At 35.3% G+C, this 24,934-nt stretch overlaps 1 protein-coding gene across 8 annotated transcripts in view; it reads left to right on the top strand.

Moving 5' to 3' along the window:
- Bbx (BBX high mobility group box domain containing) overlaps window positions 1–24,934 on the top strand; it is a 218,316-nt gene that overhangs the window by 70,765 nt on the left and 122,617 nt on the right. For all 8 annotated transcript variants that reach the window (XM_042676675.1, XM_042676679.1, XM_042676681.1 and 5 more), the window contains one exon: window positions 19,101–19,174. The gene's annotated coding sequence lies outside the window, so the exon portion shown is untranslated. The remainder of the gene's footprint in view (window positions 1–19,100; window positions 19,175–24,934) is intronic.

A 24,934-nucleotide genomic window follows, 5' to 3' on the forward strand; every position in this document is an offset into this window, starting at 1 on the left:
TACGTCCTTTGAAGAATGTTTTTAGGAATGAAGTTACATAGTAGGAAGTCTTGATATTAGCTTATTTTCCTTAGCATAATTCTCTGGAGAGCCATGTAAAGTTGTCTGTATTAGTAGTTCCTTATTTATTTGTTTATTTTTCTCAGTCATGGGATTTAAACTCAGGGCCTGGTCATTGTCCCTCAGCTCTTTTGTCCAAGGCTTGTGCCCTTCCACTTCGAGCCACAACTTTACTTCTGGATTCTGAGTGGTTAGTTGGAGATAAGAGTCTTATAGGGACTTTTCTGTCCAGGCTAGCTTTGAACTGTTATACTCGGATCTCAGTCTCCTGAATATCTAAGATTATAGGTATGAGCCACCAGCACCTGTCTCCTTTTTTATTTTGTATAACATTTTGATATAAGTAGGGTTGAAACTCAGGCCTCGTGCCTGCTTTATTAGTGCTCTACCACTTGATTTATACCTCTAGTCCTGGTTATTTTGGAGATGGAGTTCCATAGATAATTCTGTGAACTGTAGGCTGGCCTCAAGCTGAAATCGTCAGGATCTCAGACTCTTGAGTAGATAGGATTACAGGTGAGAACCACCAGTACAGTTTTTTTTTTTAAATAAGTTTTTTATTGTGAAAATACTGTACAGAGGGGTTGCAGTTACATGAGCAGCAAAGTAATGAGTACATTTCTTATCAAGCATTGTTGCCTCCTCCTTTGTTTTTCCCTTACCATTCCTTTCCTCCCACCTCCACAACTACACTCCCCCCCAGTTGTTTTTTTTTTGTTGTTGTTGTTGCTGACTATTATTTCTTAGCCTGAAGATATGGTTTATTCATTTGTTTAAACACACCTGGATTGTTTCCAATTTAGGGCTCATAGTAATACTGCTAATCATCATTCATGATTTTAACATGATAAACCACCAAGAGTACAGTTGTTGGGCCATAAAATAATTGCATATTCTGTTTTCTTTATGAAAACACCAAATGATTTTTTAGAGTGTTTGTATTATTTTCATTCCTACCACATTAAATGAACAATTCAGCTTCTCTATCTTCTTACCAGCAATAGGTGTTACTTTTTTTAAAGCTGTTTTAGTGGATGTATAGTGATTTCTTGTGGTTTACATTTGCTTTCTCTCATAGCTAGTAATATTGAATATTTTCTTATTTGCAATTAAAAAAAATCTCCCTTGGTTAATTGCCTGTTTAGTCCATTGAACTGTATATTTTCCTGTTGTGTTTGAGAACTGTTTGTATGTTCTAGATATGAATAGTTTGTCAAATATGTGGTTTGAATGTAGTTTTTTTTGTTCACAGCTTATCTTTTCACTTTTATCTGGTTTTGGCAGAATAAAAAAGGTTTTTAAATTTTGAAGAAGCCTACTTTATTAGCTTTACATTTTATGGATGTATTTTTTTTTTCTTTTGACAATTCTGGGGCTTGAACTCAGGGCCTGGATACTGTCCCTGAGTTTCAACGCTCTACCACTTAAGCCACAGTGCCACTTCACGCTTTTTCTGTTTTTGTGGTATTGAGGAATCGAACCCAGAGCTTCATGCATGCTAAACAACACTCTACCCCTAAGCCACACTCCCAGCCCTTATAGACATATTTAATGTCAAGTCCAAATTTAACTCCAAGACTCAAATTTAATTCCAGATTATGAACATTTCCTTGTTTTTGTTTTGTTGTTTTGGTAGTTTTTAAATTTAATTTTTTTCTTTTTTCATCTTAAGTTTGAGTCCATGATTCATTTTGAATTAATTTTTGTTTGCACTGTTTTAGGTTCAGGTTCCTTTTTTGTTCATAGATGTCCACTTCAGCACCATTTATTTGAAAAGGCTGTTCTTCCTTCAGTGAATCATTTTTACTCATTAAAAATAAGATGGGCTTGTGTATATGGGTCTGTATCTAGATCCATTCTATTACATTCTTCCTTGTGTCTCTGATGTCATGCATTCTTGATTGCTGTAGCTATATGTCTTATCAGATAGACTTATTTCTCACACTTGTATCTCTATCTCAAAATTATTTTAGCAGAGTCTGGGAAGGTGGCTCAGTGGTAGAGTGGTGGAGTGATTGCCTTGCATGCATGAGGCCCTGTGTTCGATTCCTCAGTACCACATAAGCAGAAAAAGCCGGAAGTGGTGCTGTGGCTCAAGTGGTAGAGTGCTAGCCTTGAGCTGAAGAGCTGAGGGACAGTGCCCAGGCCCAGAGTTCAGGCCCCACGACTGACAAAAAATAAAAAATTAAAAAAATTAGTGACTCTTAATTCCTTTATCGTTCCATATAAAATTTGGAACCATCTTGTCTGTATCTACTGAATCTGCAGATTTTTTTTTTTTTGCTGAGATTTTAATAGATATTTCTAAGTCCGTAAATCAGTTTGGGGGTATAGCTTATCTTGTTATTTGTTCCTGATACTGCGTTAAGTAAGTGTTCTTTAAATGTCAATTAGGTCCTGTTGATATTGTTTAATTCTCGAGTATCTGTTGTGATTTTCTGCCTATTTCTATCAGTTATTGACAGAAGGGTGTAGATATTTCTTATTGTGATTGTGGATTTGTTTGTTCTTTTGGTTTTATATGTTTTTATTTGCATATTTTGCCATTATTATTGGTACATACACATTTATAAATGATATATCTTCTTGGTGGTATGCCCTTTAATCATGATTTAACGGCCTTTCTGCTTCATGTTTTTTTTTTTTTTTTGGTTTGGAAACTTATTTTGTCTGATTAATATAGGAAAGTGGCTTCAGTACCGGGCATTACACCTAGGCCTCCTAGCTCACATCACTTAAGCAAGGAGAGGGAAGGAAACATTTCTGAGTAGGTCACTAGAAGTTCTATATCCATATAATTTCGACTGAGTACGGGTCATAGGAGTGTAAAGAATGTAAAGGTCTTTACTTGTCTTTCTCTACCTACCATCCTCTCAAGGATGCAAGTTTACAGGTTTTATTTGGTAATGATAGGTGTGAGGTTTTAATTTTTATTTATTTATTTTCTTAAACGATGTTTGGCTTTTGAAGAGCAGTTATTGTATAAATACTTTCTTTCTTTTCTTTTTTTTTTTTTTTTGCCAGTCATGGGGCCTGAACTCTGGGCCTGGGCACTGTCCCTCAGCTCTTCAGCTCAAGGCTAGTGCTATACCACTAGAGCCACAGCGCCACTTCCAGCTTTTTCTGCTTATGTGGTGCTGAGGAATTGAACCCAGAGCCTCATGCATGCGAGGCAAGCACTCTACCACTGAGCCACCTTCCCAGCCCGTATAAACATTTTCTAAAGTCAGGCTATACTTGCCTCTTTCTTGGTCCTTTGGCTACAAAGAGCTAGCCATTATAGTGACATTTGTATGCCCTGTGGCACAATTAGCTACTTCATTTTCAAGTCTGGGATATTAAAGTAGAATAAAAACAAAAAAATCAACACAATACTGGCTTATTTCTTGAGTACTCAAGAACCTTCAGTCTTTCTAGAATTGTTTATTTTATAATGTTTAACATTTACTTATTATTAATAATAATAATAGTTATTATTTGCCTATCATGGGGCTTGAACTCAGGGCCTTTTGCCCAAAGCTAGTGCTCCACCACTTGAACCACAGCACCACCTCAGGCTTTTTTCTGTTTATGTGGTATTGAGGAATCAAACCCAGGGCTTCATGGATGCTAGGCAAATGCTCTACCACTGAGCCATTCTCAGCCCTTATTTATTATTTTTGAGGTAAGGTTTTACTTCATAGCCCAAGCTGGCCTTTAACTCACCATTTTCCTGCCTTCTCCCCTTCAATTGCTGAGGCTACAGATGTGAACCACCAGATCTGACTGGCTATGTCTAGCATATTAAATTATATATAGTGAGAGGAATAAGGACACATGCAACTGCTCCATCTTTCTAAAGTAGAATTCCTTTACCTTCTTTTGTTGTGGCAGAGAAAATAAAACACTGCATAGATTATAGAGAATACAGTTTTGAATTCCTGGTGGAATTATTAACATTGGAATGGATCTTTGAAAGTGATTCAGATAATTTAGATATTATTCAGCTTGAAGACCTGAGTTACTACTTGGTGACAGGCACTGAGTGACATAGTGTTCTTTGATTTTCTTTCCATGTGCTATTTTGGTCTTGGTTTTGTCTATACAGTAGCAAAGGAAGCATATTGGGTAGGATTACACCTTTGTAAGACATTTTTAGCCCTTGTGAAGTTCACTTGATTCCTCTGGCTTTCAATGCAGTGGACCAAATGCCTTCCAATCAACCAGCTCATCTCTTATAAATGAATTCATGATATCAGTAATTTATTTTTTTTTTAAACAGTTAAAAAATTCTTTTAGGCTGATTGTAAAATTGACTTTGTTTGCGTAGATCTTTGAATCTAAATATGTATAGATTTTGTGTAAAATTTAAATGGCATATGTGTTAAATTTAGGGAAGTTTCATCAGCTCCCCACCAATTCTGTCTTACTGCCCATTTGCAATCACATCTTCTTCTCTAATCTATGCTAACTACTATTCATTTTTCATTGAAATACTTTTGTCATTTGGAGTATTTCATATAAATGGAATCATACCTATATGTAACTTTTTGAAATTGCTTCTTTCATTTTCTGTAATACCTGAAATTTGCCCAAGTATTAATTATACCACAGTCATCTTCCCTCCATCTCCCTCTCTTTCTTTTCCTTCCTTCCTTCCTTCCTTCCTTCCTTCCTTCCTTCCTTCCTTCCTTCCTTCCTTCCTTCCTTCCTTCCTTCCTTCCTTCCTTCCTTCCAACCTTCCTTTTCTCCTTCCTTCCTTCCTTCCTTCCTTCCTTCCTTCCTTCCTTCCTTCCTTCCTTCCTTCCTTCCTTTCTTTCTTTCTTTCTTTCTTTCTTTCTTTCTTTTCTTTCTTTCTTTCATACAGTAGTAGTCTGTCACACAAACACTCATTCACACAGATACATAGACACTGAAGTTTATCTACTCATTGGATTATTTATCACAATTACAAATATGGGGGCACACGTTTTGATTTCTCCAGCATTAATATTTAGGAGTGGGATTATACGAACTATCCAAATATGTCTGCAGCAGTTATACCATTTTGTGTCTCATCTCAAGTCCTTGCCTTTACTTGTCAGAATATTTTCATAAAGCTCCCTTAAAATCTATGTCAGATAATTCTAACATCTTTGTTAGAATTGATTGTTGTCTGTTGATTTTCTTTTTTTTATGCTAGTTTAGAGTTTTCCTAGTTCTTCATGTGTTGATTAATTTTGGATTTTATTATGTACATTTTACTTACTGTTATGGGATTTTAATTCTGTCTTATATCCTACAGTTGACTTAGTTTACTTGGGAATTGAAGTAACAACCAGTCCTGGATGTGGTTCCTATGTCAGTTTAACTTTCAAATCTTTTCATTATTTGGATTTCTCCTGCTTACCTGCCACCTAGTGGACAGTTTGGAAATTGGTCTATCCTATATCCATTTTTCAATGTCTATGTAGTATTTAGGATCAGAGCCATACTTGTTTATTTGAGCCCAACGGTTTATAAGTAACTTGAAGGATCAACTTCTTGAGCTTTTTCCTTTCTGACCTCTCCTAAGTACTTTGGTTTTGGTTCTCTGGTTAGAAAGGTAGGATCTTTAATTATCATTCTCTGCCCCATGTAGTTCTCATGTTTGTGTCCATGACTAGGGACAAGCAGTGGAGTGATAAAAGAGAGGGAGAAAAAAAAACCCAATAAAAGTCAAGAAGAGATTGTTCATCCATCTTGTGATCCACCGATCAGATAGTGGTTCCTGTCAGATCTTTCTGTTTCTTTCCTGTGAGCTCTGGTTTTGCTGCTTCTTTCTGCCATAGCAGAATAATTTGGGCCCCATCATGAAAGAGAATAGGATACTTCAAATTTTATTGTTTTTATTCATATTTCATTTACTATTCATAAAAATCAATCCTATTTTTATCTAATTTTATAGGTAAATATAAAGATTTTGATCAGTAAAATCATATTGATAGAAGTGGTAGAATTAGGCCTTAAAACTCAAACACACTAATTCCAAAGATCAGTGGGCTTTGATATTCCCCAATACTTAACGGTATAAATAGATTATAGACCATGAGAGCCAACATATGCTCATAGCTCAGAAGTCTTCAGTTATGGCTCTGCTGTTAATTATCGATAGGACTACAAAAACATTTCTTAACTTACTACTGTTCATTTATGAAATGAGAATAATAGAATCTAAACCATGGCATTGTTGTGAGGATTTAATGTTAACTTAAGGCATTTTTAATAACTTTTAGCATATAGTAAATGACTTTATCCACTATATACAGCAGTACATTTAGATGAGTTAAATCAAACTGTATTTCCTGTGCTTTATCCACACTACTTTTTTTAGCTTCTAGATTATGAGCAAAAACAAATTTCACTTAGTTACAAATAAAATTTGATCATATTATAAATTTCAAGCATAAGCTGAAATACTGTTATTAGAAATGGGCTATATTTTATAACCCATAATATTCTGTAAGAGTTTAAAAACGTCTTTGCAATTTCAGAATATTACTCAGTTTAACAAGCAAATATTGAAGAAATACTTGTATTGGTGATCTGAAAATCTGAAATATTATGGGCTAGATGCTTTAGTGAAACAGTCAAATAGAAAAGTTAAAAAGTAAAAATTCATGCTCTTTATGGTAAAGTCTGAAACAGTTTTATACTCTTTTATCAAGTATTGTTCCTTCTGTTGGTAGTTTAATTCTCCATGATTTCAGATAATCCATGGTCACCTGTAGTCTGAAAATACTAAATGGAAAATTCCAGAAACAAACATCTAGTAACATGATAAAATTTCACATTGTCCTGCTTTGTCCAACCCATGACATGAGTCATCCCTTTGACCAGTGTGTCCATACTGCACAAACTACCTTCATGTTAGTCATCTGGTAATCATCTCAGTTATTGGGTTGACCGTGCTCATATTGCACCACAAGTATAAGTGTTCAAGTACCCTTTACTTTATGTAATAATAAAAGAGTAGTGATACTGGCAACTCAGACAGGCCAGAATCTGTGCTATAAAATGCTTTTTCTTTAAAAATGGTGGAATTCCAGCTAGGTATTTAGAAAGAAAAAGGGAGAGGCCATACTCATATAGCTTTGAGTATAGTGTATTGTTAGAATTGCTCTATTTTACTATGAGTCATTGTTCATCTCTTACTGTGCCTATTTATATGTTAAACTTTAGTATAGGTATGTTATGAATAGGTAAAAGCATAGTATATGTGAGGTTTGGTACTATCTTCATTTTCAACCATCCATAAGTGGTTTGGGGAAGTCTATAAGTGGAGTACGTAAGTGGAGGGGCTACTGCTCTAGTTATCTATTGAAGTGTAACAGATTGCCATAAAACTTAAAACAATGACCATTATCTCAGTTTCTGTGGGTCAAGAATTTGAGAGTGGCTTAGCTGTGTTGTTCTGCCTCATGAGTTATAGTCAAGAAACTGATATGGGCTACCCTCTTCTGAAGCTTTCACTGGGGCTGGAGGATCACATTTTGTTTCATTTACATGTCTGGCTATTATGATTCTGTGATAGTCAGCTTTTCCATCATTATAACAGATATCTGAGATACTCAAGAGAAAAAAGTGTACTGTAGTTCACAGTGTTTAGAGGTTCTAGTCTATAATTGGTTGGTTTTGCTGATTTGGACTGTGGTAGCCTTTCTTGGCAGGGTGGGAAAACAAAATACACAGAGGCAAGACCATGGTTACACAGGTCTCTTTGAGGATATATCTCCCCATGGCCTGAAGATCTCCAGTTGGACCCCATCTCCTAAGATTGCCAGAGATTACCAATAACATCAAGCTGCAGTACCAGCCTGTTACTATGTGGACCTTTTAGAGATATTCCAAGTTCAAACTATAGCAATACCTTACTACTAATAGTGATAAAAGTATGACTCATTTTGAATAGGAAATTTTAGTGAGTTTATTTAGAAAATGACAACAATGTACAAGTTACTTGTATTTTCTTCATATTTGCTACAAATGTCCTCTCTTACTTAATGGAAGTTTTTATTACATGAATTTTTTCTTTGTTAACTGAAAAAGATTTTTCTTAGAACTATTTAGGGTATTGAGTATTATGATTTTCATTTCTCATAACAGTAAGTAAAGGGTATTCTTAACAGTGGAAAATGCACATCATTTTATAGTATCTAGAATCTGATTACATCTTAATCTGTTTATGGACAAATTAATTGAAATGTTTTCCATCTTTAAACACAGAGTAAAACTAGTCAGTAGTGTTACCTGAGGCTGGATTTATGGCTCAGCAGGAGAGTTTGAGGCCCTGAGTTTAAACTCTAGCACTGTAAAAAAGAAAAAAAAAAACAGAAAAAATAAAGGAAAAGAAGGGAAGTGAAAGAAGAGTTACCCAATTTTTTTTCAGTAGTGTCATGGTTTTTTTTAAGGATAATATATAAATATTTGGCCACTGGAGGGCTCCATATTTTAAAAACTTACACAAAAGATTTAAATGTTCACCATAACATTAATCAATTTTGAATAATACAAAGGATTTCACAATTTTGGATGAAATTGCCAATGAGTTAAAGATACTGAGTGAAATAGTTACTATAAATGAAACTACACACATATGCAAATAAAGTATATTTAACAAATTTTGTTTTCTTTATCTTTCATTAGATTGCATGTAAAACATTTTTATAATGTAACTCAGCTCAGATGTCAAAATATAAAACTAGTCACTTGAAACTTCTTAGTAAAGAATGACATTGAAACATTAAATATCTTATGTATTATTTTTGTGTTAGGAAGCTTCTTTTTTAGGGTCGTTGAAGTTATTTTCATCTAGTTTAGTGAACTCAAGTAATCTCAGTGATGTAATAATGAAATTGACAGAACATTTAGAAACTAAATGAAAGGAAAGAATGTTGTTAGTATTTACTAAGTTTTAGGGTCTTAAAATACCTAATATTAACATTTCTTTTGTCTGGATATCTAGTTTATACTGGAAAACTATCCTTGAGAACTTAAAAGAGTGGAAGATTGGAAACTCATGTATTCATACCTGAATGAAGCTCTTTTGTCTAGACAAATTCTAGATAGGAAACTACCTTGTTTCTAAAAACAAGCATAAACCAGCATTTTTTTTTTGGCGGGGGGGGGGGGGGGGGGAGGGTTGGCTTTGGGGCCTGAAATCTGGGCCTGGGTGCTGTCCCTTAGCTCTTCAACTCAAGGCTAGCACTTTACCACACAGTGGTAAAGCCACAGTGCCACTTCTGGCTTTTTCTGCTTATGTGGTGCTGAAGAATTGAACCCAGGGCCTCATGCATGCAAGGCAAGCACTCTACCAGTGAGCTACCTTCTCAGTCCCCAAACCAGCATTTTTACTTCCTTGATCATCCCCAGTTCAAAGAAGTGTTTTGATTTTTTTATAATTGTATAGTGCTTACTTTTTAAGTGTTTGATCTGAGCTCTGGAACACTTGCAGTTTCTTGAGTAGTTAAGCATTTTCTCGACACCCCTCCTACCCCATAGGGTTGATTTGGTTTTCCTTGCACTGAGCTTGCACAACTGAGGATTTGTCTTTTGGGTGATTTGACTAAAATTCCAATTTATTCAGTAGCTTTGTTTTTTAGCATCTCTTCCTCACAAAAGGAAGCTAAAGTACAAATTAATAGCTAATGAGGAGGGAAAACACCAAATCATAATAAAAAAAGGTCAAAAGCAGCAATTTCTATACCTGATCGTTTGAAAAACTACTCAGATTGGTCAATTTATAAATACCCTGCTATTTTGACATATAATGACTGACCATTATTATAAGGACAAAATCCTAAAGAATGTTGAGAAATAGAAGTCTCTAAATTGGTACTAACTATGTGTGTGATGTTGGGTCATTACAGCATGACAGTGCTGTTTTTCTTCATTTATTTATTTATTTTTTGCAGTACTGGGGTTTGAACTCAGTGCCACCTTCTTATTAAGCAAGTGTTCTATTATTTGAGCCATACTCAGAGGTAGATGCTGCGCTTTGTTGTTGTTTTCTGTTTTCTTTTTTTTAAGCCTTCCTCAGCTGTGATCCTCCTACTTACCCTCTCTGGGATTACAGGCACTTGTAGCTTACTTGTTGGCATGGAGGTCTTGTTAACTTTTGCTAGGACTGGCCTGTAACTTCTATCCTCTGAATCTCTGCTTTCATAAGTAGCTGGAATTACAGGCATATACAGTACTACCATACCAAGCCCTTGTTTGTTTGTTTTTTTTTAAAGTCACTGTTACATAAATTGGGCAGTTTCACAGAGTAAATCCCTTCACACTTGGTTTTGTGTCCAATGTTTACATGTGACACCCCCCCCCCACACATATGGGCATATATATATATATATATATATATATATATATATATATAAAATATATACTTTCCTCCATTGCCCTCTCCCATCCCTGCCCACTATGGTGAGTTTTAACTTCAAGGTGACAAGTTTGATTTTGTCAATTATTATAAGAAGTTAAAATTTCAGAACATTTACCAGCAATATGGAGAGCTATGACTATTACGGGAGTCTCTAGGGCTACTTTAGCACACAACTTAGTTCAGGTGATTGGTAGACTCTGTAGGTCACTAGATTGGAATTTTAGTGACAGAAGGTAAATTTAGGGAAGTATTTGGAGAATATTTTCTTTGATACTCTGAGTTTGTTTAATTCAGATTAGGTGCTTTTGTTTTGTTTTGTGTCAGTACTGGGATGGGAACTCAGGTCCTGGAGCTCTTGCTCAGCTTTTTCTCTAATAATAGTGAGTTTTCTACCATTGAGCCACACCTCTAGTCAAGGTTTTTTCACTGGTTAATTGGAAGTAGAATCTCAAGGATTTTTCTTCATAGACTGGATTTGAACCATGATCCTTAGAGCTCAGTCTCCTGAGTCGCTGGAATTACCTTTGTGAGTAGTGGAATTACCTCTTGGCCAAACTAAATGTTTTGTATTATAGTAATATAGGAGGCAGTGCATAGCAGTGGCAGCTAGTGCAGAGTGTGTGTGTGTGTGTGTGTGTGTGTGTGTGTGTGTGTTTATGTGTGTAGCAATTGCTAGTGGAATATGTATGGTATCTGGAGGTCATTGTTTTAGGGAAAGTGGTTAGTTTTAATATAGATCATAATTTTAATTGATACTTAAGTATTTCTCCGGGGGGGGGGGGGTGAGCATTCAAAGGAGAATTACCACTTGTCTGCTTTCAACTGGCATTGGCTTGTCATTCTCTAGTCAGTATATAATTTTGGTATTATTAGGATAAAGTAAATGACAATTTTAAAAGTTAATAGACTTTATATTTATAGCAATTTTCACAGTAAAACTGAACAGAATGTACAGAGTACCTATCCACACACCAGTAACTGACACCAAATTTTACTTCAAAGCATCTATGAGAATATTAAAAAATTATCTGCTTAATTAATTAATTAATTTATTGGTGCTGGTCCTGAGGGCTGAAGTCAGGGCCTGGGAGCTCTATCTGAACTTTCGTGCTCAAGGCTACAGCTCCACTTCTAGTTATTTGGTGACTAACTGGAGATAATAGTTTTATGGACTTTTTTGGGCTGGCTTTAAACAGTGATCCTTATATCTCTGCCTCCTAAGTAGCTAGGATTATAGGTATGAGACACTAGCACCCAGCTACAAAGACATATTTTGAATGCTCATTTCTAATGCTAAAAAGTTATCATTCTATGCCTTTAAACTAGAAAGGAAAAAAAAAATGTCTGAATACTGAGAATAAAAAGTTAGGGTCTTTCTAGTGGTGTTTTTCCAGCTGAATTTTGTTACTTCAGAGGTCTGCAGAAAACACGTCTTTCAGAAGAGCATTGTGGCATTGGGACAAAAATGTAGCAGTAACTCCGGGTTTTAAGAATAGAGGTTCACTTTCGCGTCTGTCTTAACTGGAGGATCAAAGCAGTAGAACTGAGCAGTAGAACGTAGCGGTAGAACATCCAACATTCTGTGATTCTGCTATTTGGCAGGTTGTCTTAAATGGGGAACCACCTCAAACTCTACAAAGGAGTAATGGAAAAGCGCTGTGAAGTAGTACCTTATCTCAGTGCAGTCAAGCACCAGCTGTAAGTGCTTTCTTCCCTGTCAGTCACAAGCTTCCTTGGTATGAGAAGTAATTGATGGTCACTGAGGTTGTATAACTGATTTTTATGGGTTACTAAATAGGAATTAGTTACAAAGAATTATACCTTTGGAAGTATTTGAGATTTTCTTTTTTCTTTTTTTTGAGCTATGGATTGGACTTTCCTGATGGTTCCTAAAGAAAGTTAGTTTCTTGAAGTTTTCTGACTTACTTGTCTCAGGAATACTTGCTTTGTTAATAAATAACTTAAAACAAAAGGAAGCATCAACACATCATGGATCACTTTTGAGCAGATTCCTTTGTGTGTTCATCAGCAGTACACTTGCAGTTAATATCTCTGTGGCAGGAAAGAATCTGCTGGTAAAGTATTTTCTAGAAACACATAAGACACACCCCAGAGAGACAGAAATTCTGAGTTTTTTTGTTCTTTAAAAAGTAACATAATTTTAACAGAAATATATTTTCTATTAAATAATATCACAAAATTTAAGTAAGTTTATATTCCTTTATATATAAGTTAATATAGTAGCATAGGAAAACAGGAAAAATATCATGCACTTTACTTCTTGGAACATATTATTTTCCACTTAAAATTAACTTCCTTTTTTAAGTATATGAATTTGGACTAATTTTTTCCCTTAACAGTGTGATTTTTAGATGTATTGTAAATTATTGATAATGTGAAAGCAGCCAGAGTAATGTTTCTTACCTTGGAAAACAAGATAGTCTTGAGGTTTCTTCAGTGCGTCCTATTCACAGAACCCCTCTCTGAAGGCACAAGAAAACTTCTCAAGTGTGTAGGTAAGAGTTTATTTGAGTTAACCCAGTCTTTAAGAAATAGCCCATGAGTCTGGTGTTTTCTTAAACCATTTATTTTCCAGTTTAGTGCCCAGTAGCTTGATAGTGTTAATAAATCTTCATAAAATACATGGGGGTTCCCTGTCATTAGGCCTGTTTTTGTACTCTTCTGGGAAGTGTGCAATTTCTCCTGCCTGAGAAGGTCAAAGACACATTTATACAGTTCATGGGAATATAATAGATTCATTCATTGCCTCCCTACAAAGCCATCTGACTGGACTAATGCCTACTCATTTCTCCCTCTACTTACAGAGCTATAGAAATCCATGGTTCCACTATGTTCCCTTGATTTTATAAATAATGGTCATCTTAATGAAACATCCATATTATCAGATCAACTAATGTGTATTGAAGTTTGTAGGAGTGCAAAGCAGTTACCTAGATTGTTAAAGTGAAACATATATGAAAGCATACATAGCACCAATTGAGAGAGTACCAATTTGTTCAACATCAGATGCTGAGGATATTCAAGGCATGCTTCAGGATGTTCACAATGTAACTTTATTAAATGTTTACTACCTAGTTTTGACTTCAGTGATGAGGATATTAACAGTTATTGAACACTTACTGTGTACCAAGAACTTTGCATTTATTTACATCATCTAATGGTTTTAGGTCAGTCATTAAAGATGTGAGTATTGCAATGTCAGTTTTGCAGATGAAGAATAGAGGTATTGGTGATTCAGGACTTGGCCCATAGTTTCAGGGTGCTTTCATTAAGGCATGTAGGCTTAGCATAATTCCAAGCCTCTAACCTTACTGTATTATTTCAGAGACTGTGGATAGAAAAAGGAGCAAATTGTACTGTTTTCTCATTTGTCCAGATTCGATATTTCACATTCTGATGTGAAATCTGTGCTTCAGACAAATCGGCCTAATATTTCAACATTGAACTTTTGCTCATCCTGTGCCTTTTTCCATCCTGTTTCAGTGTATCCTATCCAAAACGTATCTGTGCTTTAAGTTCAACCTTTATCCATATGCTGCACGGATATATATTTCAACTTAAAAAAAATATCCTAGTGTCAGTGGCCTATGCTTGTTATTCTAGCTACTCAAAGGCTGAAATCTGAAGATTGCTGTTTGAAGCCAGCCTGCGCAGGAAAGTCTGTAACTCTCTTATCTACTAGTAATGACAAGAAAGCTGGAAGTAGAGCTGTGGCTCAAGTGGTAGAATGCTAGCCTTGAGTAACAAAATTCAGGGCTGTGTCCAGGCTTTTGAGTTCAAGTCCCAGTACCACCATGCTCAGCATGTGTGGACACATGTGCACACCTACATACATACAAATTCTTTATCATTTAACATTTATTACTTATTACTTTAACATTATGTAACTTGTGTATGTGATTGTGTATGGTTATCCAACTTGATCACCAGCTTTAAGAAAGAGCAATGTTGTTATACATGTTGTACCTTTTTTCAGTGGTGTGCTAACACATAATAATAGATAGTAATACATAGAAAATTAAGTCATTTTCATTGCTATACTTTTGTCAAATATGTTAGAAGAGTGGGTTTTAAAATACAATTTTATAATTGGTGCATCCTAATTTTCCATCTTGCTGTTTTAGAGGCCTGTTAGATAATGAATGCTAAAGTCTGTGCCTGTTACCCAATGTTATCTGTCAACTCATTAGAGAATAAACATGTTCAAGTCTGTAAGTACTTAATTGTTAGATATGGAGAGAACTCTTTTTTTTTTTTTGGGTCCAGTAGTGGGGCCTGAACTCTGGGCCTAGGCGCTGTCCCTCAGCTCTTCAGCTCAAGGCTAGCGCTCTACCACTTGAGCCACAGCTCCACTTCCGGCTTTTTTCTTTTTGCTTATGTGGTGCTGAGGAATCGAACCCAGGGCCTCATGCATGCAAGGCAAGCGCTCTACCACTGAGCCACCTTCCCAGCCCCTGGAGAGAACTCTTTAACACTTGTTTGCTTGGATGTGCACAAAAGAGTAAGTTGAGGAAAACAAGAATTGCATCCATGTAAAGAAAAAATTTTAAGACTGGAACATCTTTATAAGATGAGTTTTTTAAAATTTTTTTATTTTTGTTTTTGCCAGTCCTGGGGCCTGAACTCTGGGTCTGAGTGCTATCCCTCAGCTCATCAGCACTTCAGTTCATGGCTAACGTTTTCCCATCTGAGCCACCGGGCCACTTCCAGCTTTTTCTGCTTATGTGGTGCTGATGAATTGAACTCGGCCTCATGCATGCAAGGCAAGCACTCTACCACTGAGCCACATTCCCAGCCCCTTTTTACTTATTTATTTTTTAATTTTTTTTTCTTGTTGGTTGTGGAGCTTGAACTCTGGGCTTGGGCGTTGTCCCTGTGTTCTTCAGCTCAAAGCAAGTGCTCTATCACTTGACCCACAGTAGCACTTCTGGTTTTCTGAGTGGTTTATTGGAGATGAGAGTCTCAGGACTTTCCTGCCCAGGCTGGCTTTGAACAAGGATCCTCAGATCTCAGCCTCCTAGGTAGCTAGGATTACTGGCGTGAGCCACCAGCACCTGGCTATAAGATGATCTTTTTAAAAGTGGGTCCTGGAATATGTTTTGTTGGGAAAGCAAAAGAAGTAAACAGATTTCAGGGGCCTGTAGGTACTAGAACTTTTTGAGTTTGTGATTTTTTTTTTAAAATCTGTTTTGACTCTTAGAAGTCATTTTCTAAGGTCATTTCTTGGATTAGAAGTGTAATTTCTTTCAAAGCATAATTGAAAGTAATAATTTAAAATTTTACTTTTTTCATGTTCCCCAGGGTTTTTTTTCTTCTAAGTATAAAAGGGTGAATATTCTGTTTTCAGGTTGGGGTGGCAGTGAGGAAAAAGAAAAGCCTATTTCCTTTTCTAGTGCTTTGGCTATATTTGTTGTCCTTAAATCATAAATGGAGAGGCATCTGTATCATGCATTGTGTCATGGCCAGCCTTTCTTTTTTCATTTGAATATAATTGTTCCTCAGCAAATAATTGTACTCTAGAATGGCTGTTTATTGAGCTTGATTGAATTAGGGGTATGTATGAAAATGAGTTAGTTAAAGCTTAATCTATTACCCAGAGAACTGATGAGAGCATCAGAAAAGTAATCATTCATGAGGATTCAAAAAGTAACCATTCATGAGGATTCTAACTAGGCACATGGTTCCTTGGAGCCCCTTTTGCACTGACTAGATAGTAGTGACATCTAACTAGACAGTGCACATTTGGAATAGAAGGGAAGTTTGTCATGATATGCCTTTGAATGCTACAGAAGACATTAACAGTAATAGTGACTCAGCCTCATTGTAAAAAATGACACCTTACCTTTTTTTAGTATCATAAAATTTTCCAAATGTAGCATCTCAAGGAAGAACTATGCCAGAAAGCCAATCGCTTGGGGATACTTCAGTAGTTGCTTAGGCTGCATATTTACAATAGGTTTTTTAGGTGCCAAGTCAGATACCCGATTTGTGGTAAGAAGCAAATAATAGCTGGCAACATTTCTCAGGGAGAATCATGAGCTGTGCTGGGTCTCAGCTGGCCAACACTGGGGGATGCAGTGCCATGGGTGAAAAGCAGGCCTTGCTAAGGGAAGGGGAAGTGCTTAATGAGGCAATGGGAGCTAATATGGGGAGTTGGGATATCAAGGCTTTATAGGGGTGAGTGGGGATTGAGAGGAAGCCAAAGGGGGAATCTAGAGAACATGAGTCAGTGGTTCAGATGATTCTGCCTGGCTTTGGTCTGAGGGCACATGAAGGGCATCATTGTTTTCACACTTTGGGCATTTGCCCACATGGCCTTCTAATTTCTACCCAGCAACCCACCTTTCTCAAGTCAAACTCTTCTTGAAATACTTGTAATTTAAATGCAGTACAGCTTATGCTGAAACTGCTTTTCAGAAGTTACTCATGTAGATATTTTTAATAAATAGCCAGATAAAATCTGGAGTCTCTTAAGTTCTTAAGTTTGCTTGTCAGAGAAGTCAAAGAGAATGACTCAGGCAGGCCCTTCAGCATGGGAATTGACTTCTGTGATTGCACTGGGTAGTTTCTTAAGTTTACTATATCTTTATTTTCTTAGAAGAATTTCAGTATCTATAGTGGCTACAATATAGTTAATTCCTCTCCTCCACCACTCATAGTTACGTAGTTACATCACAGTTAAGTTATTGCACAGTAAGGAAAATGAGGTGATTCTGACATCTATTCCATTATAGAAATAATTCCCTAAGGACATCTAATGATTAGTAAAAATATCTTGGAGCTAGTGAAGGAACTCATGTAGGATGAAATAGCATATTTGATTTCTCAGATAGCATATGATCACTCCTTAGACTAAAGAGTAAACAGATTTTTAAACCAAAATAACAATTTACCTTACATTGTCAAAATTGGTGGTGGGCTCTCCTTTCCCAATATTAGCTGTACAATTGTATTTATCTTTTTAATGTATAGTGATTTATTTATTTGACATTTATTTACTGATTTTTCTCATTTACAATATTTTAGTGGTTCTCTACATACTTGCTTTTATGAATTTCTATGAAGAAAAAGTTTATGGATATGAAAGTTTTTTAAGATTTTTAAAAAATATTTTCTAATGTTAGTCTATTTTATTAGTCTATTTTATTATAATTCTAAGTAGATATATTACTAGTTTTAGGGATTGCATGCTTCAAAAATATTGTAAAAATACAGGAATTTATAATTTAAAGGTATTCATATATTCTTTGTAGTGATCTTCAAAAATCTGTTTTTTCATGCATACTCTTTATTTTCAGAAATTGAAGGACCAGTGAGTTATATCTTGCATAAAATATTATGAGACTATTTAATATTTTATTCTTTCATGTTACTGTTTTCATATATAGTAGTGAGCAAAAGCAGAATCATTCATTTCCAGGTAGAAATATTCAAACTATTATTAGAGGTTCTGATGTTTAACATGAAAAGCTGATTTATTTATATGATATTGGCTGATTGAGGGCAGGGAGTCCAACTTCAGCCAAGCCATTATATGACTAGTACTGTTGAATAAATCACTGATAAACTAGTGCTAATTAATTTCTACAGTGGTAATTCTACAAGGATATCTAATTTTTAAAAAAATTATAAGAAAATATATCATAGTATGTTACAGGCAGGAACTATGTCATTTATTTGAGTGTAGATTTAGTCTTTTTTTTTTGGGGGGGGGGGGTCCGGTTGTGGGGCCTGAACTCTGGGCCTGGGCGCTGTCCCTCAGCTCTTGGGCTAGTGCTCTACCACTTGAGCCACAGCGCCACTTCTGGCTTTTTTCTTTTTGCTTATGTGGTGCTGAGGAATAGAACCCAGAGCTTCATGCATGCAAGGCAAGCGCTCCACCACTGAGCCACCTTCCCAGCCCTAGTCTTATTTTTGAAGCAATAGAAAGTAGATATGTCTCAAAAAGAAACAGAAATGTACAACTTTTTAATTCTTAAAAATAATGCAATTTAGGAATATTTTTCAGTATTACTGACATTTTATCTGTATGAAAAAATTTTTATGACTTTTATTGTTCCTATATCTTATTATTTATACTTAGAAAATAATGTTTATTTGTTATTTATTGTTAATAGTTTGTGTTCCTCATCTTGTTTCCCTATTTTTCTTATTTGTTTTATATTTACTTGATTTGTTGCCTTTCTAGTTCTTTTGGATATGGTCTCATATTTTTGCTTTTGCCCCGGGTAGCCTCAGACCGGCCACGGTTACCAATGTTAATTTATAGGGTTGAGTTGGATCAGACATTGAATTTAGTCAGGATGTCAATTCCACCCAATATTTTCTCAGAGTATTTGCCTGTAATTCTATATTTGATTTTAGCCAAAAGGCCAAGGAATGATTACATATAAAACTTAGTCAAGGGACTCTTAATCTCAGAAATTTGCATTGGATAATTGTGGAACTTTTTGTTAAATTAATTATATGTACTTTAAGATATTTTTTTTTTCTGAACAGTGTTAGTGTTAACGTTTGATTATTTGGTTGATACTTTATTTTATTGAGGATTATTTTACAAAAAGAGAATGAGTGTCAGCTTTGTTTGAAAGACCTTCGTGGTTCCCCATTTTAACTATGTGCCTATGGTTTTTTTTCACAGAATTTTGCTGCATCACAGGAGCTGGAAGTTCTGATGTTCCATTGAAATCACAATGGAAAGTCTTGACTTGACTGGTAAGAGTTGTTATGAAGGTGCATCTTACTTATTGACCTGGAAGTGGTGAGCTGTCAGAGCTAGTCTCAGCCATTTCCCAGCTGATGGACTCCCTTTCCATATTGACCGGGAAGTGTGACACTTGTACTTTTTTATTCTGTCAGTTTTATTATTTTTTAAAAAGTTACATTTTGAACTTCATCATCAAGTAAGTTAAATCTTATAATATCATAATTTTTTTAGTATTTGTTTCTGCACACTAGTGTATTATTAGAGAAAGTCAGTTTATTAAAGGCTTGTATATTTAGAGGTTAAATACCTAAAAATTGGTTTTCACCAGAACTGGTTAACTTTGGTTGAAAAATTAATCAGTATTGGGGAATTTTTCTTACCCACTAAAAATACTAGATATGTATATCATGAAGCCATTTAAAAGTGGGAAAACTTTGTAAACCACATATGTACAACAAATTATCAGAGTCTGAAACTTACATCCTTTTTTACAAATTATTTTCAAAGCTGTTGACCTAGGAAGAGTTCTTTATCTGTTTTGAAAGGTTAGTTTTAGTAGTGGTTACTCAGATGCATTGTGTTTTCCCAATCTAGGAATAAAAGGTGTTTTAGTTTACTGTTTTGTGCATACTGATGTATGGTGAATAGTGATTTATAAGACTGAAATATTTGGTGTGAATTAAGATAATATTTTTGATTGTAGTTATTAGCTTTCCAGTGGAAAATGAACTTGAAGTCCTTCTGTTTTAAAGTATTCTTACTTGTTTTCATCTAATTTATGCTTTTAGTAAACGTGTTGCTTTTTTGGCTGATGTAAGCATTAAGACCTGAAACTATTCTTCTGAATGTCATTGTCTAAGACTGTACACATAGTAAAAATACATGCAATTTGGTTTGAATATAGGAACGTATATGTTTATTTTTTTGATTGGTTGGGGGTCTTAACTTGGGGGGCCTTGTGCCTTCTAGGCAGGTGCTATATACCATTTGAGCTGCTATATACCACTTGAGCTGCTATAGGATGTTTCATTTTTTGTGCTGGTGCTAGTGCTGGTGCTGGTGCTTGAAGTCAGGGCCTGGGTACTGGCCCTGAGCTTTCTTGCTAAAGTTTAGCTCTCTATCACTTGAGCCACATCTCTGTTTTCAGCTTTTGGTGGTTAATTGGAGTTGAGTCTCATAGACTTTATTGCCTGTGCTGGCTTTGAACCACAGTTCTCAGATCTCAGCCTCTGGTGTCCAGCTACTGTAGAATATTTACACATAACAAAAATCTTATGTCAAAACTAGGATTTTGTTAATGGTTTTCCTGTTTGTTGTACATTTAGTGCATACTTATTAGAAATACAAATTCTGGATTTAAAAATTTCAATGAGTATCAGATATAGAGGTTTTCACTTGTAATCCTAGCTACTTGGGAGATGATCAATGGTCAAGGTTGTAGGCCAGCCTGGGCAAAAAGTTTGAGATCGTCATCTCAAACAACAATAGTTTATTGTGGTAGTGCACATCTGTCATCCCAGCTGGAATAAGTAGAAGGATCACAGTCCCGTCTTGGCATACATATGAGACTCCCTCCCAAAATTAAAGCAGATGCTGTTGAGAGTGTGGCTGAAGTGGTAGAGCATTTGCATGACAAGTGCAAGGCTCTGAGTTCAAACTCTAATATTACTGGGTAAAAAGGAAAAGAATATCAGTGAGAATATAATTTATTTTGGTTATACTATGTATAATAGACTGTGGAATATTTAAACATTAGTACTGAAATATAATCGATGTTCTTTTTTATAATGGATGTTTTGATTGCCTTCCAAAAGGTAGCTGAGTGTAGTGAATCTTAAAATTAATTAATTAAACAAATTCAGAATACTACCACACAGACTACTACTGCCTAAAGACTTGACTAGTCATTTGGTTTATGATTTCTGAATATTGATCCAGTTACTGCAATAAAATGCATTTTGACTATAAACAGATACTGAAATTCAATGCTCTGACAAAATTTAAGATGAAAGCTTAATTGAAGATTGTTAAGACTGCTTACTTCTGGTTTATATATACATATATATATATATTTATTTCATATCTATGTGTTTACCTTAGAAACAGTATTAAAAAAACGTATTCATGTATAACCAAGAGTAATTTAGGGACTAAATCCTGGAAAATGATAGTCAGCAAAAAGTTGCCAGGGTTCAGTAAATCTGGGAAACAAATTTTATATCAGTAAGTTTAAGAAAAGTTACATTTCATTTTCCAAAGAATCCTTTATTTTAGTGGGACATCACATTAAAAGTTACCCTCATTTTTGTTCATTTGCCCAGTAAGTCTGCTGCTATTGTGCTCATCCTCTTTATTCCTGGAGCAAAACTGAAGGATATACAGATGTGGGGTAGAATCATGGCTTTTAAAACATGGACTTGACCTGTGTGTCAAACCCTTGTATATTTCATTATATAGAAAAGGCCACTTGACCAGCCTGTGTCTTAGGCTGGGAATGGCCTTGATTGGGGTGTAGGAAGGCTGATACAAGGGACAAGTATGCATTTTAACTACAATTCCTGCAGAATATCATCTCCAGGTTTATTTTGTTTTTTGTTTTTTGTTTTTAGAAAGACAATGTACAACATATACCAAAATTCCTAGTAGTAATACAGTAAAGGAATCTGTTTAATAAATAACTTACCTAATCATGAATCCTTTTTTTTTTTTGTAGTGTACAATCTGTGGCCTAATTTTAAAGCATGAAAGTTAACACAATTATGCCTGTTGAGGCATGAACTTTAGAACTTTCTCATCAAGTTTCTTATATATATATATGTATATATATGTATATATATATACATATACTAAATATACTATATACTATATATACTATACATATACTAGTATATATGCAATAGACATATTATTAGTAGATAATTTTAAAATGAATGAAAATTATTTCATACTGGACTTTATACAGTGTACATCCATAGTTATAAAAATGAATATATTCATATTTCTTACCATGTGTGTAATAGGTTACAGAACTTTAACAGATATTATCTAATTTGATTTAAGAAGAGAATGTGGAAAGCTAGGTGCCCGTGGTTCACACCTGCAATCCTACCTACTCAGGAGGCTGAGATCCAAGGTTCCTTGTTCAAAGCCAGTCTGGGCAGGAAAGTCCATGAGACTCTTATTTCCAATAAATCACTCAGAAAACCAGAAGTGGTGCTGTGGCTCAAGTGGTAGAGCACTAGCCTTAAGCTGAAGAGCTGAGGGATAGTGCCTAGGTCCAGAGTTCAAGCCCCATGATCAACAAAAACCAAAACCAAAACCAAAAAACAACAAGAAGAGAACGTGGAAATGAGTACTTTGCTTTTTCTGGTAGAAATAGGGTAATACTTTTACCAGATATTATGATAGCCAAATGCTTTCGTGTACTTGTTTAATTTCAGGAATCATTCTAGCAGTAAAAAATGGAGACACTGGGCTGGAATGTGGCTCAGTGGTAAAGTGCTTGCCTAGCATGGATGAAGCCCTGGGTTTGAATCCTCAGTACCACATACACAGAAAAAGCCGAAGGGGCACTGTGGCTCCAGTGGTAGAGTGCTAGTCTTGAGCACAGGCAAGCTCAGGGACAGTGTCCAGGCACTAAATTCAAGCCCAGGACTGGCAAAATAAAATGGAGACACCATAGAGAACCTAATTGTGTCTCAGAAGTTTCTGAGCTATTCCACCTTAAGTCATATTCAGTGTATACTGAATTGCGTTATTATCTTGTCTTGCTGAAAGTGCTTGGTACATAGAACTCTTCAGCCAATATTGATTCAGTTAATCCACAGGTGTTAAAAAAGTTACTACTACACCTGTGTGGATTAAAATGATTTTGGTATCTAGAAGTATAATATGTATAGTACTGTGCTTAATACAAATTTCTTTTTTTTTGTCGGTAGTGGGGCTTGAACTCTGGGCCTGGTTGCTGTCCCTGAGTTTTTCAGCTCAAGGCTAGCTTTTTACCACTTCTACAGCGCCACTTTCCTGCTTCAGCTGACAATCCTCAGATCTCAGACTCCTGAGTAGCTAGGATTACAGCCATGATGCCTGGCTGTAGTTTCTTAAGATTGAAAGAAAGGAACATGGGTAGACAGCTTTGCTCTTTTGTTGTTGTTGTTGTTTTCATAAATATTGTTAACGTTAGAAGCCAAGGTCTTTCAGCAGAACATGGGTTTTGGATTCAGAGAAAGAAACCCTAGCTTTGACACATTTAATTGAAAGAATGTATGTGATTATTTGACCTCTGTAAATCATTGTTTTAGTATATGGAAAATGATCACTACCTTGTAAGCCTGAGAATTAAATGAGATCATTGTGTTCAGTGACAGAGAATGTTTGGCACAGGGAAGTACTCAAGAAATAGTAGTTAGAAAGCTTTAAACACAAGGAAATAACAAATATTTAAGGTGTTTGAGAAGCTTGGCCTGAACATTATACAGTATATCAAAAACATCATAAATAAGTATACTTTTTTGTGTCAACTAAGAAAAATTCTTTAAAAATAACTGACTGGTACTCTGGTATATCTGAAAGTGGTTGTGTTTTTATACTTAAATATGCACATATTCTAAGATTTTAGCCGTTTTTCTTGAATGCATAAGAACTTATGCATTCTTTTATAGTTTTTCTGAAGATTGAAAATGGCTTTTCCTTACCACTAAAGGGATTAATCCTATAAAGATATTATCTACTCTGTGAACTAATAATGTATTTCTTCCACTGAGGATTTAAAAGTCCTAATGACTGAGTGATGACTAGAGTGGATAGACGGATAAACAGAGATAGACAGACCAATCTATTTATCCATTGATAATATACTCTGCATATTAATGAAATCAGCATCAAGTTGAAAAATTCTGAAATTTTCTGTAATTTAAGACACAGTAAAAGAGCAGAGATAATACTAGTAAAGTTTTCTACATCGTGTATAGTAAGTTCTATTTAGTTTTCAAAAGAATTCAGCATTTCTATTTCTAAGGTATTCTTCAATGAAAGCTTAATTAATTTAGATCCCCAAAAGAACATTTTTGTTGACATTGCCTTCTTTTTCCTGAGAATCAGGTACTCCATAGTAACGTGTTTTATAATTTAATGCTCTGTGTTTTTTTCTGAAATGAAGATTGCATTTGCTTAATTAAAATACACATATAAAAATAATTTGGGGAAAGGGAGTGAATTGCTCTTCAATTTTCCAAGGCCCTTCTTTTTCATAAATGGAGCATTTTTGTAAACTATACAGTGCAACTGAATTACTATTAGGGTAAAACTACTACAAAAATGCAAATTATTTGTCCTTAGAAGTTGTATTAGCCTGCTCAGACTGCTGTAACAAAATGCCACTGACTGGATGGCATAATCAACATTTATCTTTTCACAGTTTGGAGGCTAGGTGGCCATGTACCAGATACCAGTTAAATTTTGTTTCTGGTCAAATTTTTCTTCCTACCTCATAAGTAATCACTTTCTCTGCTTAATTGTGTCCTCACGGGACCCTTCCCCTGTGTGTCACAGAGTTAGCAAGCTCTGGTGTCTCTTCCTCCTCTCAAAATTAATGCTTGTTCTTTTGGGTCTCACCCACCTTTCTAATGTCATTTCACTTTTATTATCTTTTTATTGATTCTCTCTGTACCATTGTATTGGAGATTGAAACTTTTATCCTGTGAATTTTATCTATAACAGATTTAGTTTTTTTGGTGTACCAAAAAATGAAAATAAAAAACATGTTTTCT

Source organism: Dipodomys spectabilis, unplaced genomic scaffold, assembly GCF_019054845.1.
Source record: "Dipodomys spectabilis isolate Male_0828 unplaced genomic scaffold, ASM1905484v1 ptg000032l, whole genome shotgun sequence".
Classification (NCBI taxonomy): Eukaryota; Metazoa; Chordata; class Mammalia; order Rodentia; family Heteromyidae; genus Dipodomys; species Dipodomys spectabilis.